Source organism: Notolepis coatsorum (assembly GCF_963971535.1).
Source record: "Notolepis coatsorum genome assembly, chromosome: 6".
NCBI classification, from domain to species: Eukaryota; Metazoa; Chordata; class Actinopteri; order Aulopiformes; family Paralepididae; genus Notolepis; species Notolepis coatsorum.
Genome location: NC_140170.1, coordinates 143,411,049 through 143,427,734, shown reverse-complemented (window position 1 = coordinate 143,427,734; position 16,686 = coordinate 143,411,049).

The window sequence follows — 16,686 nt, the reverse complement described above, 5'->3', positions numbered from 1 at the left end:
ATCCGGCTCACGCAGATTACATGACATGTTGTCGGCGAGTTTTGGCGAGTATCCAAAACGAAACACAATTTCAGCGTTGCCCTGCTGGCAATGCGTTATCCTGCCAAAACGGCGTTTCTTTTTAACTAGGACAGCAAACGTAATGATTCAGCAACAAAAACGTTGCTGTATTCAATGGTGTAACTGGGGCCTCAATAGACACCGTTGCCACAATTACTTGAAATAAGCATTGTATTTGAAAGAGTTGTACCTGTACGATTCCAGCCTCTTGGCAGAGATCACTATCAATTTAGAACATCATTCAAATTAAATAAAAATTTAAATCTCAAGCACATTCTGATCTTAATCAAGTACATTATACGCTTACTCGACATAAAATGACATCACATTAAATGATCTTCTCCAAATGTGTTAGATCAAGTCGAGAAAGTAACTTTCTGTTTCTTTCTTACTGTTGTAGCAAAAAAAAACACACATTGCATTATGGGTCATATTTGAGTGTTCTGTAGTGAACTCGACTTCCATCATTTCTGGATTGCACTGCCACTTTATGGTGAGAAAAATAACATCCGGTTTCGATGGGGATTCTCTGAGGGGTTAGAGGTCAAAAAGTGTGTGAATGGGTTCAGCCACAGTAGTAACTGGTCAGCAGCAGCACATGAGAGCTGGCTGCTGACGGCTCACTCTTCTCGGCAAGCCATGCACTCTTTTCACTTGGCTATTGATCTTCCAGGGTAACTCGCTTTCCAAGGTCGTTCATCAACTGGAGTGACGACTACCATGCCTGGTCACTGCCGTTCCTATGTGACCTTGATTAGAAAATATGCTCCTCGGTCTGTTTTCTTGGCACCATGTGTGTCTCTCTTTCTGGGTCTCATCAGGCTTCTCCTGGTCTGGACAGATGAGGCCAGGGGGGAGCAGAAGGAGCAGGAGGAGTCGGAGGAGCAGGAAGGGAGCAGGAGCGACATCCACGAGGAAATTAACGAGTACTGAGTCCCCTCTGACCCCTCTCCCTTTGACATTGTCGTTTAGGAGAATGGAGGATGCCAACATACAACACAACGCAGGTGTCCATCAAAGAGGCCACTTCTGCATGTTATCAAATATTTACAGTCACACGTTTGAAAAGAGCGATACCGCTGCTGGAACTCTGTATTGATTCTCCACAGGGTGCTGCTGCCTGCCGTCCGTCAATTCAAATTTCCTTTCTCAGTTTGACACATGAAACAAGAATAGCTTTTATACAGTAAACTCACATTGCCATTATACTGTAGGTCTCTGCACGGCTTATTCCAGCTGTGATGGGTTTGATAAATGTACTTAAGTAACAAAAGTATTTATCTGCCGTTAAAATGTACTTAAGTATCAAAAGTAAAAGGACAAAAGTAACAAAACAGCCAGAAGTTTTGTCTCTCTCCAAACTTTATTAAATGTATTCCTCCCTCCCTCCCTCCCTCCCTCCCTCCCTCCCTCCCTCCCTCCCTCAACTACTTTCTCACAAGACGGATCAAACACAACTTTTCAAAATAGCTCGAAAATTCGATGGGTGTTGGAAAGCAATTGGTTGACATAACTTGATGCACTCACAAAATAAACATTTCAAACTATGCATCTTGCCAACAGTTTTTATACATAGTCATGGTGTCTCTGTTTTCCACCAAAAGTAGGCACAGCCAAAGTACCCGGATTAATGTCTGATGTCTAGGCTGTATCAAAGTAGCTTAACATTAGGACCATGTATCTGAAGTCTAGGCTGTATCAAAGTAGCTTAACATTAGGACCATGTATCTGATGTCTAGGCTGTATCAAAGTAGCTTAACATTAGGACCATGTATCTGATGTCTAGGCTGTATCCATTCATCCACATCCATTGGTAATGAAAGCTATTTTTTGTATACAATATTTAAAATGTCCACGGAATTTAAATGTACTGCTAATGTCTGCTTGTTCTTGTGGGAGATATGCCTCAACTTGGTCTTGACGAGAGTGCCAATTGTTCACACGCAAATGATCATGTTTTACAGCATGTGTAGGAGTGACTGGCACCTAGAGGCTTTGATTTATGCAGTTCGGATAAGTCCGATATCACGATGAGATAATTATATTCCAATTTATTTAGCTGCAACTAGCAGCTTTGTAGGTCGATTGGTCGGTTGGTCGGTTGGTCGGTTGGTCCACAAACATTTCCCCATCCACTCTCTAGCTGGTTTCGCATTAGGAGGCTGAAATTGGGCATGTGTGTGTGTGTGTGTGTGTGGTCATGCCATTTTTTTTTTATGTAATAAAGTAAAGTTTCAAGTTCAAGTTTCTTTAATAGTTGTCATACAGAAGTACAGAATACTTTTATACAAAATGCTTCTTTCTGTTACGCTCCAGAGACTGTGCTAGACAAAAGATAAGTATGAAATAAAATAGTATAGCATGTAAAAATAGAAGTAAAAATAGAAGTCACGTACGTAGACACAGTGTTCAGTATATACATATGTACAATGTTCGATGCAGAATAGAAGTAACTGAGTTACCATACAATATGCAATATACTAATATACAATATACTATATAGTGCAAAACAGAACTGGGATGAGGTACAATTTAGGTACAATTTACAGTAAGGTGTACTGAGGTATGGGTTGTAGTGCAAATCCTTTACCAATAAATATAAAGTGTGTTTAGGTGTTCTAAAGTGTGGAGAGTGGGTGCTGCCGTGTGTTGTTTGTTTAAAGTGAGTGTGTGCGTGTGGATGTGTGTGTTGTGAGTGCATTTGATGGTTGTTGCATAGTGTTATTGTTTGTTGAGCAACCTGATGGCCTGGGGATAGAAGCTTCTTCTGAGTCTTTCTGTGCTTGCCATGAGACTCCGGTATCGCTTGCCTGACCGCAACAGTTCAAAGAGGCAGTTGTTTGGGTGGCTGGAGTCCTTGATAATTCTCTTAGCCTTACCCCTGCACCGCTTGTTGTAAATGTTCTGGAGAGTGGGAAGCCCCCCTCCAATTGTGCGTTCGGCTGAACGTGCCACTCTCTGTAGTCTGCTACGGTCTTGTGCGGTGCTATTCCCAAACCAGGAGGTGATATTGCCAGTCAGGATGCTCTCTATTGTACATGAGTAGAAGTTCTTAAGGATCTTCTGACTGACTTGGAACTTCCTTAGGCGCCTGAGGAAGTAGAGGCGTTGTCGTGCATTCTTCACAACACTGTCAATGTGTGTGGTCCATGTCAAGTCCTCGGATATGTGGGCTCCGAGGTACTTAAAACTGTTCACTCTCTCAACCGGTGCCCCGTCGATGCTGAGGGGGCTGTAGTCCCTGACCCCCGACCTCCTAAAGTCCACAATCATCTCCTTTGTTTTGCTGACGTTCAGGGAGAGGCTGTTCTCCTGGCACCATCCCGCCAGGACCTTGACCTCTTCCAGGTAGGCCCTCTAGTCGTTTGCAGAGATCAGGCCCACCACTACTGTGTCGTCAGCAAATTTGATGATTGTGTTGTTGTTCCGCTGAGCCAGGGAGTACAGGGAGTAGAGGAGGGGACTCCGAACACAGCCCTGGGGGGCCCCTATGTTGAGGGTGATGGATGAGGAGGTGCAGTTGCCTGCTCTCACCAACTGGGGTCTACCCCTCAGGAAGTCCAAGGCCCACTGGCAGAGGTCATAGTTCAAGCCCAGGTCCCTGAGCTTGGCTATGAGTTTGGAGGGGACTATGGTATTGAATGCTGAGTTGTAGTCGATGAATAGCATTCTCACATAGTTCCCCTGCCTCTAGTCCTGGTGTGATGCTGCTGTGTGCAGCACATGGGCTATGGCGTCCTCCGTGGACCTGTTGGGGCGGTATGCAAATTGCAGGGGGTCCAGGTTGATGGGGAGGGAGGAGCAGATGTAGCCCTTTACTAGCTTCTCAAAGCACTTCATGGCTATGGAGGTGAGAGCTACAGGGCGGTAGTCGTTGAGGCAAGCAGGCTTAGATTTTTTAGGTACAGGGATGATAGTGGACTTCTTCACGCAGGTGGGGATGACAGCCTGTTCTAAGGACAGGTTAAAGATGTCAGTGAATACCGGGGCCAGTTGGTCGGCACAGACTTTTAGGACGCGGCCGGGGATGCCGTCCGGTCCTGCTGCCTTCCTGATATTCACCTTTTTAAAGGTCCTCCTCACCTCATGCTCTGTTACCCTGAACACTGAGTCTCCATCAGCAGACCCCCCCCCCCCCATTGCTGTGGATTGTAGGCTGGTGTTGTTATTCCCAGCCTCAAACCTAGCATAGAAAGTATTGAGATCATTTGCTAAGGAGATGTCACTGTTCAGTTTGAGGGAGGTGCCTTTGTAATCTGTCATCGTTTTGAGGCCCTGCCACATAGCTCTGGAGTCAGCCTGTTCCAACTGAAGTTCAATTTTATTCCTGTAGCGCTGTTTTGCTTCTATTACTGTCCTCCTTACGTTGTATCTCGCCACCTTGTGGTCATTCATGTTGCCTGCCACGAGCCCGGCGTTGTATGCTGTGGTGCGCGCTTTCAGAGCTTCACGGACGGATTTGTCTACCCAGGGTTTTTGATTTGGGTAAACTCTAATTGTGGTAGTGGGGATTGTTTCTTCCACCAAAGTACGAACAAAGTCCAGCACTGTCTCCGTGTAGTCATTAATGTTATCTGTGTTATCACGGAACACACTCCAGTCTGTACATTCAAGTGCAGCCTGTAGCATCTCCTCTGATTCCACAGACCATTTATGCACCTCTCGCGAGACTACCGGGGCGCGCTTGAGACTTTATTTATATTTTGGAGAAAGAAAGATGGCCGCATGATCCGACTTGCCGAACCCACTGGCAGAATGAGCCTTGTATCCACACTTGAATTGCGAGTAAAAGTCGCAATAAATATAAAAGCTCCCATAAACTACTTAAGTCCTGTTACAAAGTATTTTTTACTTCATTACTTTACCACTGGCACCACCTGAGGGAAGTTGAAGAAATAGTTGAGGTGACTGCAGTTCACTAGAGTCATCATTGTCTCTCAGGAAGCTGACACTCTCGTGACACAGACATCGCTGAGTCTCACGTCCGATTCATCACAGGTCCTCCTCGCAAACAGAACCACAGGGTTAAAGGTTGAAAGTCTGCGAAGTGGCCCTTTTGCTCCCGACTCCCCCACTAAACACACATATTTGCTTAATTATGTCATGACGTTGCGATTAGTGCTTATAACCAAGAGGCAGAGCAGAGCCGATCTTTGAAACACTATCTTGTATCTTGGTTATGACGAAGTAGCGGTTGTAAACCTTGTTATATGACTAACATAATGAATCATAATGACTAAATACACTTTTCTCCTGCTCTGTGGCATGTTATGCTGTGCAGGGCGGGGGGGCAGAGCACCGCTTCCCCGGTGGCCTGAAGGTTAGAGATGTGGGCTTGAAGTGAAGGTTGTAGGTTCGACCCCCAAACCGGCAGGAGAAATCTGGGCACTTAACCCCCGAACTGCTCCAGTGGAGCTGCTCAGTGGTCAACATGGTTGTACTGGGCAGCTCTCGGCCGTGTGTTAAAGGAACACGGCAACATTTTGGGAAATTAGCTTACCGTCCCAGAGAGAGACAAGAAGATAGATACCAGTTTCCTCTCTGTGCGTTCAGTAGAAAGCTATCTGGCTGCATGTTAGCCTAGCTTAGCACAATGAATGGAAGCGGACATGACCGGTTAGCCTAGGCATTGTCCAACTAACACCTCTCCCGAAGGATAACCGGTCATGTCCGCTTCCATTCATTGTGGTAAGCTAGGCTAACATGCAGACATGAAGACGATAAGCTAATTTGGTATGGGAGTATGGGAGGCATGGCCTTTACCCCCCACAAAGCCACAGAGCCCAGAGCAAACAGGGAGTCATTAGGCACTTCCTGCTACTCCTCTACCTATAGCCGAGGCCACTTGAACCTCATAAATGTGATGAACAGTGCCTCGAGAGATGAACAGTGCCTCGAGAGATGCTTAGTCACGATAACGGTGAGAAAAAACCTTACTGGGGTAGACTTTCATAGGATGGAATGGCTTTTATTGTCGGAGAAATGCCATCGGAATCTGGCAAAGATAGACAATAACGTTTGGAAACTCACGTGACACTCCTCCCGGCGCCTTTATGAAAGCGGCATTAAAAGCCCCCCAGCCCCCCCCACCCCCCTGCTGGCTCAGACTCATGAATGTGTTTTAAGACGTCTCTGGGCAGAGCAGGCTATTGCTCGGTAAACATATGACATTGGTTAATGCACAGCCAGGCTGTTTTCATGGGGTCCACTGTAACGCAACACCACAAGTTGGAGGCATTAGCTGTGCTTGTGTGACTTTTATGGAAACCGGGGACAGCGTTAGGCTCCACCTTACAGCCCGTGGTTAAAATATGTGTTGGCTAACAAGACTGTGCAAACATTTCCTCACCTCCTTCAGAAAAAGCACAAGCGTTCCCCTCCAGTGTCTGTTAACAATGACTTTTATAGATCACTCTGTTATTGCGGCGACTCGTTGTTGTTAGCATCATGTAGATGTAATTTTATTGCGTGATGATGTGCGTGTGAGAATTCCTTTCTGTAGCTACTGTACTGTGTGGAGTGTACTAAAATGAAAAGAAACACAAGTTAGATTCATGGCATGACATTTTATTCTTTAAAGGGGAATTCCGCCCTAAAACTAAAATTAATGTAGGATGCAGGACCCTTGTACCATATAACTAAAAGGTTACACTAAAGTGTTATGTACACTAAATAACTAGTTGAATTTCCTATTGACACCCATAAATCTTTGATTGATTCACATTTCATAATGTACTTTTAATCGATTTGTTTGCTCCAAAGGCCATGAAGCATTTGTTTCACATGAGGCTGGTAACAAGAGAACTAAAAGTAAAATCAGTAGGTAAGCAATCTTGGAAACACATTGTTTTATGAGTATTCCATATTTTTGAATATTTGAGCTACAAATATTGACTACATAGTATATTAAAAAAACGATAGGCTTCTGAGATTGCTGTATGAAGGCCAATGCAGACTTTGAACATCCCAATGTCACTGGAGCTGCGTGGTATTCGTTTTGTGGAGCCTACCAGCAGTTCTAAAGTGCGCCTCTTAATTCAGCACCAAGGACAGTGGCTGTGGTCAACCAGATTAACACCTCTTAATTCAGCACCAAGGACAGTGGCTGTGGTCAACCAGATTAACACCTCTACAGTGCAACAACACAATAGACTTTAGTACAAAGAATTGGCGACGCTCAACTCACAAAACGTGGAATTCTTAAACATGCAGCATCAAAATAGGTGAAAATCACAATCATCAACTTTGCCAGTGCATAATGTCAACTACAGAAATACAGCGGGCCTGCATGGAAACGGTAATGTTACTCACCAGTTATGTCACAGAGTGGAGACCAGCTCTCTCTCTCTCTCTCTCTCTCTCTCTCTCTCTCTCTCTCTCTCTCTCTCTCTCTCTCTCTCTCTCTCTCTCTCTCTCTCTCTCTCTCTCTCTCTCTCTCTCTCTCTCTCTCTCTCTCTCTCTCTCTCTCTCTCTCTCTCTCTCTCTCTCTCTCTCACTGAACAAGATCTGATAATTAATGATTCATAATGTATCTGTGATTTGATTGTCTATTTTTGTAACCTACTGGTAATATTCATACTTGTTTAAATAAACAATTTGATAGTTGTTTCACCTTTTTTGCAAAAGAAGAAATTAAAGGTGGTACAAACAGAAGCCTCTCCCAAATATACGCTGGTTGTGTTCAATGATTGAAAGGCCCAGGCTAGTAATTGAAGGGTTACCTGCTATGTGCATGTAACCGTGACCTGTGAGGCCTTAAGGGTCAGGAGGCCCCGTTTCAAGATCAAATTTGTGGTCCTTATCTTATTGTAGCAACCAATTAAGTTTGCAGGGAATCACACCCACCCCTACCCCTGCACCTGGAGCTGACAATGAAAACTAAAAGTACTTGTACTCAAATACTGTACTTAATACAATGTTAAGGTATTTGCACTTTACTACAGCACAGTTGATTTATATTTTAGGCAACATTATACTTTTACTCCACTATGTCTCAAACGAAACATCCTATACTTTTTTACTCCACTATCCATTTCACTTGAAAACACTTGAAAGCACAAGTTACTTGTTTAAAGGGGCACTTCACCGAAAAACAATGCTGATTTATTTTGCACACAGAGTAAATTATTTTGAATGTGGCCACCAGTGATGTCATCAGGGACATTGATTCCTTGTGTTAATTACAGCTCACTGAAATTATAAGGTAGCAGTCCCTATGAGACAAGGTGTTGCTATTTTTTACATAATTTCAATGGATGTAGGATTCAATATCCCCAATGACATCACTGGAGGTCATATTCAAACTAATTTACTCTCAATAACCAAATGGATGTGTGCAGCAGAACAGTTTTTGGACGTGTGTGAGATTATGTGCAACATAAATCTGCATTGTTTTTTGGTGAAGTGCACCTTTAAAGAGGAAACTGTCAGGGCAACCGTATAATAGTCGCCACTAGCCTCTGGTTTAATACATCAAAGAAGGAATAGGCCTACATTTAAGTACATTAATGCTCTTACTTGAGTATAACTTTTACCAGAATACTATTTTACTCGGGTATTGCTGGTAAGTAAAGGATCTTCTTCCAAACCTCTAGATTCTGTGACAGGACCCAAGTTTCAAGTTCAAGTTTCAAGTTTCTTTAATAGTTGTCATACAGAAGTACAGAATACTTTTATACAAAATGCTTCTTACTGTTACGCTCCAGAGACTGTGCAAGACAAGATAAGTATGAAATAAAATAACATAGTATAGCATGTAAATTAGAAGTAAAAAAAATTGAGGTCACAGTGTTCAGTATAGACATATGTACAATGTTCGATGCAGAATAGACGTAACTGAGTTACCATATAATATACAATACTGTGCAGTGTACTAATACAATACTATATAGTGCAAGGCAGAAATGGGATGAGGTGCAATTTAGGTACAATTTACAGTGGGTGTACGAGTTGTAGTGCAAATCCTTTATCAATCAATATAAAGTGTGTTTGTGTGGTTTAAGTGAGTGTGTGCGTGTGGGTGTGTGTGCTGTGTGCATTTGATGGTTGTTGCATAGTGTTTATTGTTCGTTTAGCAGCCTGATGGCCTGGGGATAGAAGCTTCTTCTGAGTCTTTCTGTGCTCGCCTTAAGACTCCGGTATCGCTTGCCTGACCGCAGCAGTTCAAAGAGGCAGTTGTTCGGGTGACTCGAGTCCTTAATAATTCTCTTAGCCTTCCCCCTGCACCGCTTGTTGTAAATGTTCTGGAGGGTGGGAAGCCCCCCTCCAATTGTGCGTTCGGCTGAACGTGTCACTCTTTGTAGTCTGCTACGGTCTTGTGCAGTGCTATTCCCAAACCAGGAGGTGATGTTGCCAGGGTGATTGTTTATGAATATGGGCATATCTTCTGATTCAAAACTGTTTATAGTGAGAGATAAAAGTAAACGTTCACACTGTCTCTAGTTCACTGTGATCGGACCAGTTCCATTTTCTCACTTCTGAGGATGTCGTAGATTATAAACCAGTAGTTTATGTTAATACTTAATAGTTAAGCGATTGAGCTCTCCAATATCATAGCGATAGCAAATGTAAATTCTGTTTCAGTTCTGTTGTTATTTGTTATTTCTGTAGAATGTTTCCAGCCATCATGTTACCAACAATGTTGTAACGACGACTATCTAATTCCCACCTTTGAACTCTGAGTTGACGACTGTGTGTATAGTGTGTGGTAGTGCTCTATTAGCAGCGTGATCCACACACTTATTACCATCTATCAATTTAATGACTATGTAACTTAACTCTACACAACCCGCTCAATAAACACAAAGTATATCCACCCTTACCTGATCCATTAAGCCAAAAAGGAGGAGGAGAGCTCATTACGGCTCAACTGGGGCACAATGTCACACCACAACTCATAAAAAAACATGGCCGCAGCAGCTGCAGAGGTCACACAGCTCACTTACACAGGAATTATTTATGCCGGGGGATGCAGAGCAGAGTGGTGCCCTGTCTGTCACGCTGCTAGAGAGGTCCAACCTGGGCTCAGGTTTTTTTTTTATACGGTCTTGGTGCCAGGGGCCCCCCAGTGCTCCCCGGCGTGGGAAAGGCAGCCCCAACCATCAGGTCGTGTGGTGTTTGTTTTTTACGGTGCATTGTCCAGGGGAGGTGGAGCTGGGAGGCCCAGAGACCTGGACCTCTTGTAACCCCCCCCCCCCCCCCCCCCCCCCCCAGCCTCCCCACCCACCCAGACAACACGCACACCCGCACTTACATTTCGCCATCTCTGCCTGTAACCCAAGTGCGGCGGGTCATTAAAGCGTTTGTTGGACTTCCTGCCCAGTAAGCTCTGGCCTGTGTGGCTCATCTCCCCTACGGTGCATGACCCAGGCAGGCGGGCAGGATGTGCGTGGTTTGCCTGATATGACCCACGCCTCGGTGGGTTTGATAAACACGCGTGTGGAGTATCCACTGATTACGTCCGATCCACCGCCAACTCATCGCTCTGTTGGCAAATCACACAGCTGTGACCGAAGCCAGGCAAGCATGCCGACCTATTAGGTGCACACTCATTAGGGCTCATTGGGGGGGGGGTTAGATTAGAGTTGTTTAGCCATGACATCAGTGGATTTGGTTTTCTTGTTGGTTTTCGAGAGAACGTATAGCAGAACAAAAGTTGAGCGTGTATATCTGCCACCTCAGTCACCTTCAACACAACTCTTCTGGTCGGCCTGGCTCACCCCCACATACCATCCAATCTCTCTATTACTTGGACAACATGGATATTCCCCAGAGATACACGGTTATGATGAAGAGGGAAACATGGTGCTCTCACAGTTTGAGTTAGTGAGGGTGGTTTTATGGGTTTGTTGTGACTTCCTATAGCTGCTGTGTTCCTTCTGACCCCCAGATCAGATCATTTAAAAGTAACCACAATATTATGTTACCCAGTCCTTAGCATTTTTTAAAGGGGGCTGGTGGTGGTTGTTGCAGTGTGTGTGTGTGTGTGTGTGTGTGTGTGTGTGTGTGTGTGTGTGTGTGTGTGTGTGTGTGTGTGTGTGTATGTGTGTGTGTGTGTGTGTGTGTGTGTGTGTGTGTGTGTGTGTGTGTGTGTGTGTGTGCGTGCGTGTGTGTGTGTGGAGGGAGGTGTTATCATCAAATGACACCAACATCTGGGATGTTTTCCCGCTATACATCTCCCTTGCCACTCCCCGGGGGTCTGCCTCATGTTATCGCCCAGATTAATCTCTCTAGCCTCTTACACACACACACACACACACACACACACACACACACACACACACACACACACACACACACACACACACACACACACACACACACACACACACACACACACACACACACACACACACACACACACACACACACACACACACACACACACACACACACACACACACACACACACACACACACACACACACACACACACACACACACACACACACACACACACACACACACGCTGACTGGTGACTCATAGAGCTGCATGCCTCATGAAGCGATGGGGTTCATAGTGTGAAATAGTTGTGTAACTCTTTCTCCTTGCGGTGTGACTTATAGTATCTACTAACACCAGTACGGTTCCCTCCTCCTGTTGGGCTCATGTGAGTCAGTGGTTCTCAATGTGGGCTTCAGGGACCTCCTAGGGGTCCTTAAGGAGGTTCCACAGGGCCCCTGGAGAAACATGGACTTCATTTCACTATTTCATTCACTAGAGTTAAGCCCGATGAAAGAATATACCATGTTGATAGTGTTGCAGTTGAGACCTAATCCGAGACCAAGTCAAGACCAGAGCGTATCATGTCCATGTCAAGACCAAGACAAGGGGGAAGGGTCAGGACCAAGACAGAATCAAGACCAAGACCAAGACAGAGTCAAGACAGAGTCAAGACCAAGACCAAGACAGAGTCAAGACCAAGACAGAGTCAAGACCAAGACAGAGTTAAGACCAAGACAGAGTTAAGACCAAGACCAAGACAGAGTCAAGACCAAGACAGAGTCAAGACCAAGACAGAGTTAACACCAAGACCAAGACAGAGTCAAGACCAAGACAGAGTCAAGACCAAGACAAGACAGAGTCAAGACCAAGACAGAGTCAAGACCAAGGATGTGTCCCAATAGACCTGTCGCTAAACCACGCCCCAAATAGAATTTGTCCAATCATATCACAGCGAAAATCCTCGCTGGCAGAAAACTCGGACATCAACAGAAAAGCCATTTGTGGGGTGCATCAAACCAAACATCTGTGATCGAAACCACTGTGAAGAGTTTAGTTTCTATGTTTATTATCTATCTAATATCTGATGGTGAAACGCTGTGCGTGGGGTACCTGTAATTCGGACACCAGGTACCCTGAAAGACTGGATGGAGGAGTATATTTTGTACCTTTCTCCGAAGCCCAAAAGAAAACTCGACAAATGCAAGCGGTGGATTATGCTGTGTCGTCGACCACATACACAACTGAATGTGAAGACCATTTCCAAGGACACTTATGTTTGCTCAAAGGTAAGGTCAATTCATAAAGACATAATATTTGACGACATGTATTAGAAACGTAGACCAAACTATTAGTTAGCAGCTAACGTTAGCTGCAAGCTAGCTAGCTGGTGTTATCCTAGCTAGCTAGCTACAGTGTTATCAACATCAACTTTGCGGTCATTAATTTGCCGTCTGACTTTTCTTCCTCGCTAGTTAGCTGGTGTTTTTAGCTAACTTAACGTTTGCTAACTGTCTTTTCCCCTCAAAGCACTTCTGCCGGCTTGTGGAGCAGCCTCCCCCAAATGGAAGAAGGTGGACAAGAGGAGCGAGATGAATGATTGAGAAATCAACAAGCACAAATCGAATCACTGACGAGTAGGCTATAAATGTTCTGAGACATAATCAAGTACCAAATAGATTAACACCAGAGGTCTTGCATAACAGCCGTGTACCAGCCTATTTCAAATATGCCACTGGATTCACTTATGATCAATTAAATAATCTATGTACTGTGTTTAGTATACCTAGCAGTGAAACAGCACAGCAAACTTCAGTCCCATTGACATATAGCAGAAGTGATTGGCAAATTAACACAATGCCGCTGCGTGTGCAGCTCTTGCTTGTTCTTATGAAACTGAGACAAAATCATGATTTAAAAGATTTGGCATTTAGATTTATGATTGATGAACGAAGTGTTGGTACTTTGTTCAATGCATGGGTGGACTACATGTTCACAGTTCTAGGGGAACTACCCGCATGGCCTCATAGAGACATAATAATGGCACAAATGCCAGGAAAGTACAGAGAGGAATTTCCTACAACGATGGCAATATTAGACTGTACAGAGTTAAAAATTCAAACCCCAACTTCCAAAGCTACTCAACCTACAAGTCTGCAAACACATTGAAATCACTCATAGCATGTGATCCACGAGGTTCTGTAATATTTTGTTCAACTCTTTTCACTGGATCTATGTCTGACAAAGAAATAGTTAGGCAGAGCAACTTTATTAAGCTAATGAAAAATCTGCTTAAACATGGCTATCTGCAGGAAGGGGATGGGCTTATGGTAGATAAAGGATTTTTAATTGAAAATGACCTACAAGAAATTGGACTTGAAATAAACATCCCACCCTTCGTCAGAGGAAAAAGGCAGATGCCCTCTACAGATGTCTGCCTGTGGCTGCACACAAGATACATGTTGAACGTGCTATATCAAAGATAAAGAAATTAAAAATTGTGTCAGAGAGGATCCCTAACATAAGGTTGACAAACATCAACCAGATCTGGTATGTTGTGAGCATGCTGTCTAACTTCCAGCCAAGAATACCATTACCTGATAGCTCAAGCCACAACCAATGGGGTAGTCCTTTCCACCTAACTGCTACCTATAGGTGTCTGGTTAACGATGTAGCTTATAGGTGTGCCTCTCATTCCTCTGTGTCTTATATATTTCCTCACTGATTCCTGACTCTTTCCTAAAGGCAGAAAGATACATGTTACGGTTAACTGTGTTATGCATAGTATTAACTATTCACTGTAGAAATGTATCAGATGTTGTGCCTAGGCTATTATTCTTTCACATCAAACTGCATGACGGTGCAACATTTTTTTTTCAATAAACTGTGAATGAGCACCATTTTGCCTTTATTACCAAATGTATCTGTGTTTTTATTGTGCTTTGAAACTACCTGTTAGGAGTGTAGGTGGGGATCACTGGTCTCCGTTTGCGGTTCAGTTTGGCTTTTGCCACCACTGCAGAGGTTATAGGCTGGCCTGCTACCTTCTTCCCTCTGGGTTTATGCCACTGCTGTGGCCGACTTGTACAGGAGGCAGTGTCTTCATTTTATGCACGAGAAATGTCTAAACTGTACATGAGCCCAATGACGTGTGCACAGTACCCTGGTGCCCTATCGTTTCAATAGAAATGAGAAGGGGAGAAAAGAAATAGGCTACTGTTTGAGAACACTGCTCGTCCTAGCTGCTACTTGAATATAGCTCCCCTCTCCACTAAAATGTATCAGAAATAGTAGTAATCATGGATTATCATCATAGTTCTTGTAATCTTCAATCAAGTCAACTGTAAGTAATGCTTGAGAGTAGCTAGCTAACATTATATATAGCTAATGTTTGCATCACCATGGAGGTCTAAGGTAAATGTGTATCTCATGAACGTACTTTTCCACTGCATATTGAAACCCTCTCTGTCTGCTTCTAGATGAAATATTTGTATTATCTTTAAAAAACAGGTCTATTACCTGCTGTGGTAAATCTCCCGCGGCCTAGCCCCTTTCGTGACTGTGAAGCAAGGCTTGCATCACAGTCAGGAAAGGGGCTACCTGCGGCCATCGTCAACAGTCATTCACGGTTGACTTTGTTTGTCCGAGTTTTCAAAGGGGGCATGGCTTAGCGATAGGTCTATTCTCCCCTTGGCCCTACGGCTTGGCCCTACCCCTCGTCTTGGAGTGCCCTTGATGGGAGTCACCCTTCAGAGCGGAGCCACAAGGGGTGAATTGCACTACGAAATGGGACAGCACTATCACTCAGTTGCCAACAGCGTAATGACACAACACACCCACACTCTGATTGTTTACATTATACTTACAGGCAGCTTACATCAGAAGGACCATGAAGCTTGCTCTGCATACCATGTACATTATAACGAATGTCTTCAGTGTTTATGCTTGTATATAAAAAGGTTTTTGGCCGGAATCCACAGAGGCTTTACACGCTTTTTCCAAAGCAAAGCCGGCGCATCTCGCTCTCAAATGAATGAAATTAGGTTGCTCATGCGTAAACATAGGCTTTGCGTCCGTGCAATTGCCGTATATTTAAATGAGGTAACATGGGCGGAAAATCTCCCCTTTCTATGTAAATGAGCCTCTAAACAGGTGATCATGGCAGCAGTAATTGTACCAGAGAGGCATGACCGTGAAAGATATTATCGAATATCTCGAAGGACAATATCAAATCAAGCGCATGCAGCGATACCATGCAATCATACTCATTATTTAAATATCGTTATATAACGTTGTGGACCTTGGGGTTATGCTCGTATATAAACAGAATCTAACTTGTTCGAGAAATATAAAGCCGAGTGCCATAGCCTTCGCAACGCGTGATTTAGAAATAAGGCTATAGCACTGACATTTCAAATGATTGGTTCTAAGATGATGATCAATACAGTAAACATTTATTTCTGATAGAGGTGCTGATCAGCAGTAATGCAATGTCATGATTATTATTATTCTGAAGTTATTATTATTATTATTATTATTATTATTATTATTATTATTATTATTATTAAATTAAAAATGAATTAATAATGAATTAATAAGAACTCCTCTCCTTCACCTAATTATGAAATCAGATAGGCCAGGGGCTTTACAACTTAATAAAGAGATTGAATACAATTAAATGGGATATAAACGGAATATAGCCCAATATGATTATAATATTATTTCATTGTATATGGTATACATTTAATTGAGTTCCTATCCCATTTAATATATATTCTTTATTAAGTTGTAAAGCCCTGGCCTATATCTGATTTCATAATTAGATTATAGTGAAGGAGACAAGTTCTTATTAATTAATTATTAATAATTTTTTTTATTTAATAAGAATAATAATAATAATAACTTCAGAATAATAATAATCATGACATTGCATTACTGCTGATCAGCACCTATATCAGAAATAAATGGGGGGGGGGGACAACAGTCAGATTTTGGTGGGACAAAGTGGGACAGATAGATAATGTAAATTCTTTAATTACAATAACTGGTCTTCACCGAATGGATAAAGGTTAAATACAGATTAGAATACAGAATTAGATCTCTCCACATTCGAAGGAACGGCATGTGTCGTTTGCCTTCTTGGTTTTAACTGCAAGTTTCTTTTTACTGCTTTCCATCTTGATTTCTTGATTTCTAATTTCTTTTCTTTTTTTGGACAGCATGCTAAACTTGACAGCATGCTACATTTCGACACACACATTTCTGCCAAGAGCGTTGTCAGGGGGACAGAGTGCGGACTGCTCGCGAGCTACACATATTGGGCGTGTCTGCGCTGGTATCTCCTCGAGCAATGTGCTTTCGTGGATATCTCGAAGACACAGAGCAGGCTCCGCGAATGCAATTTG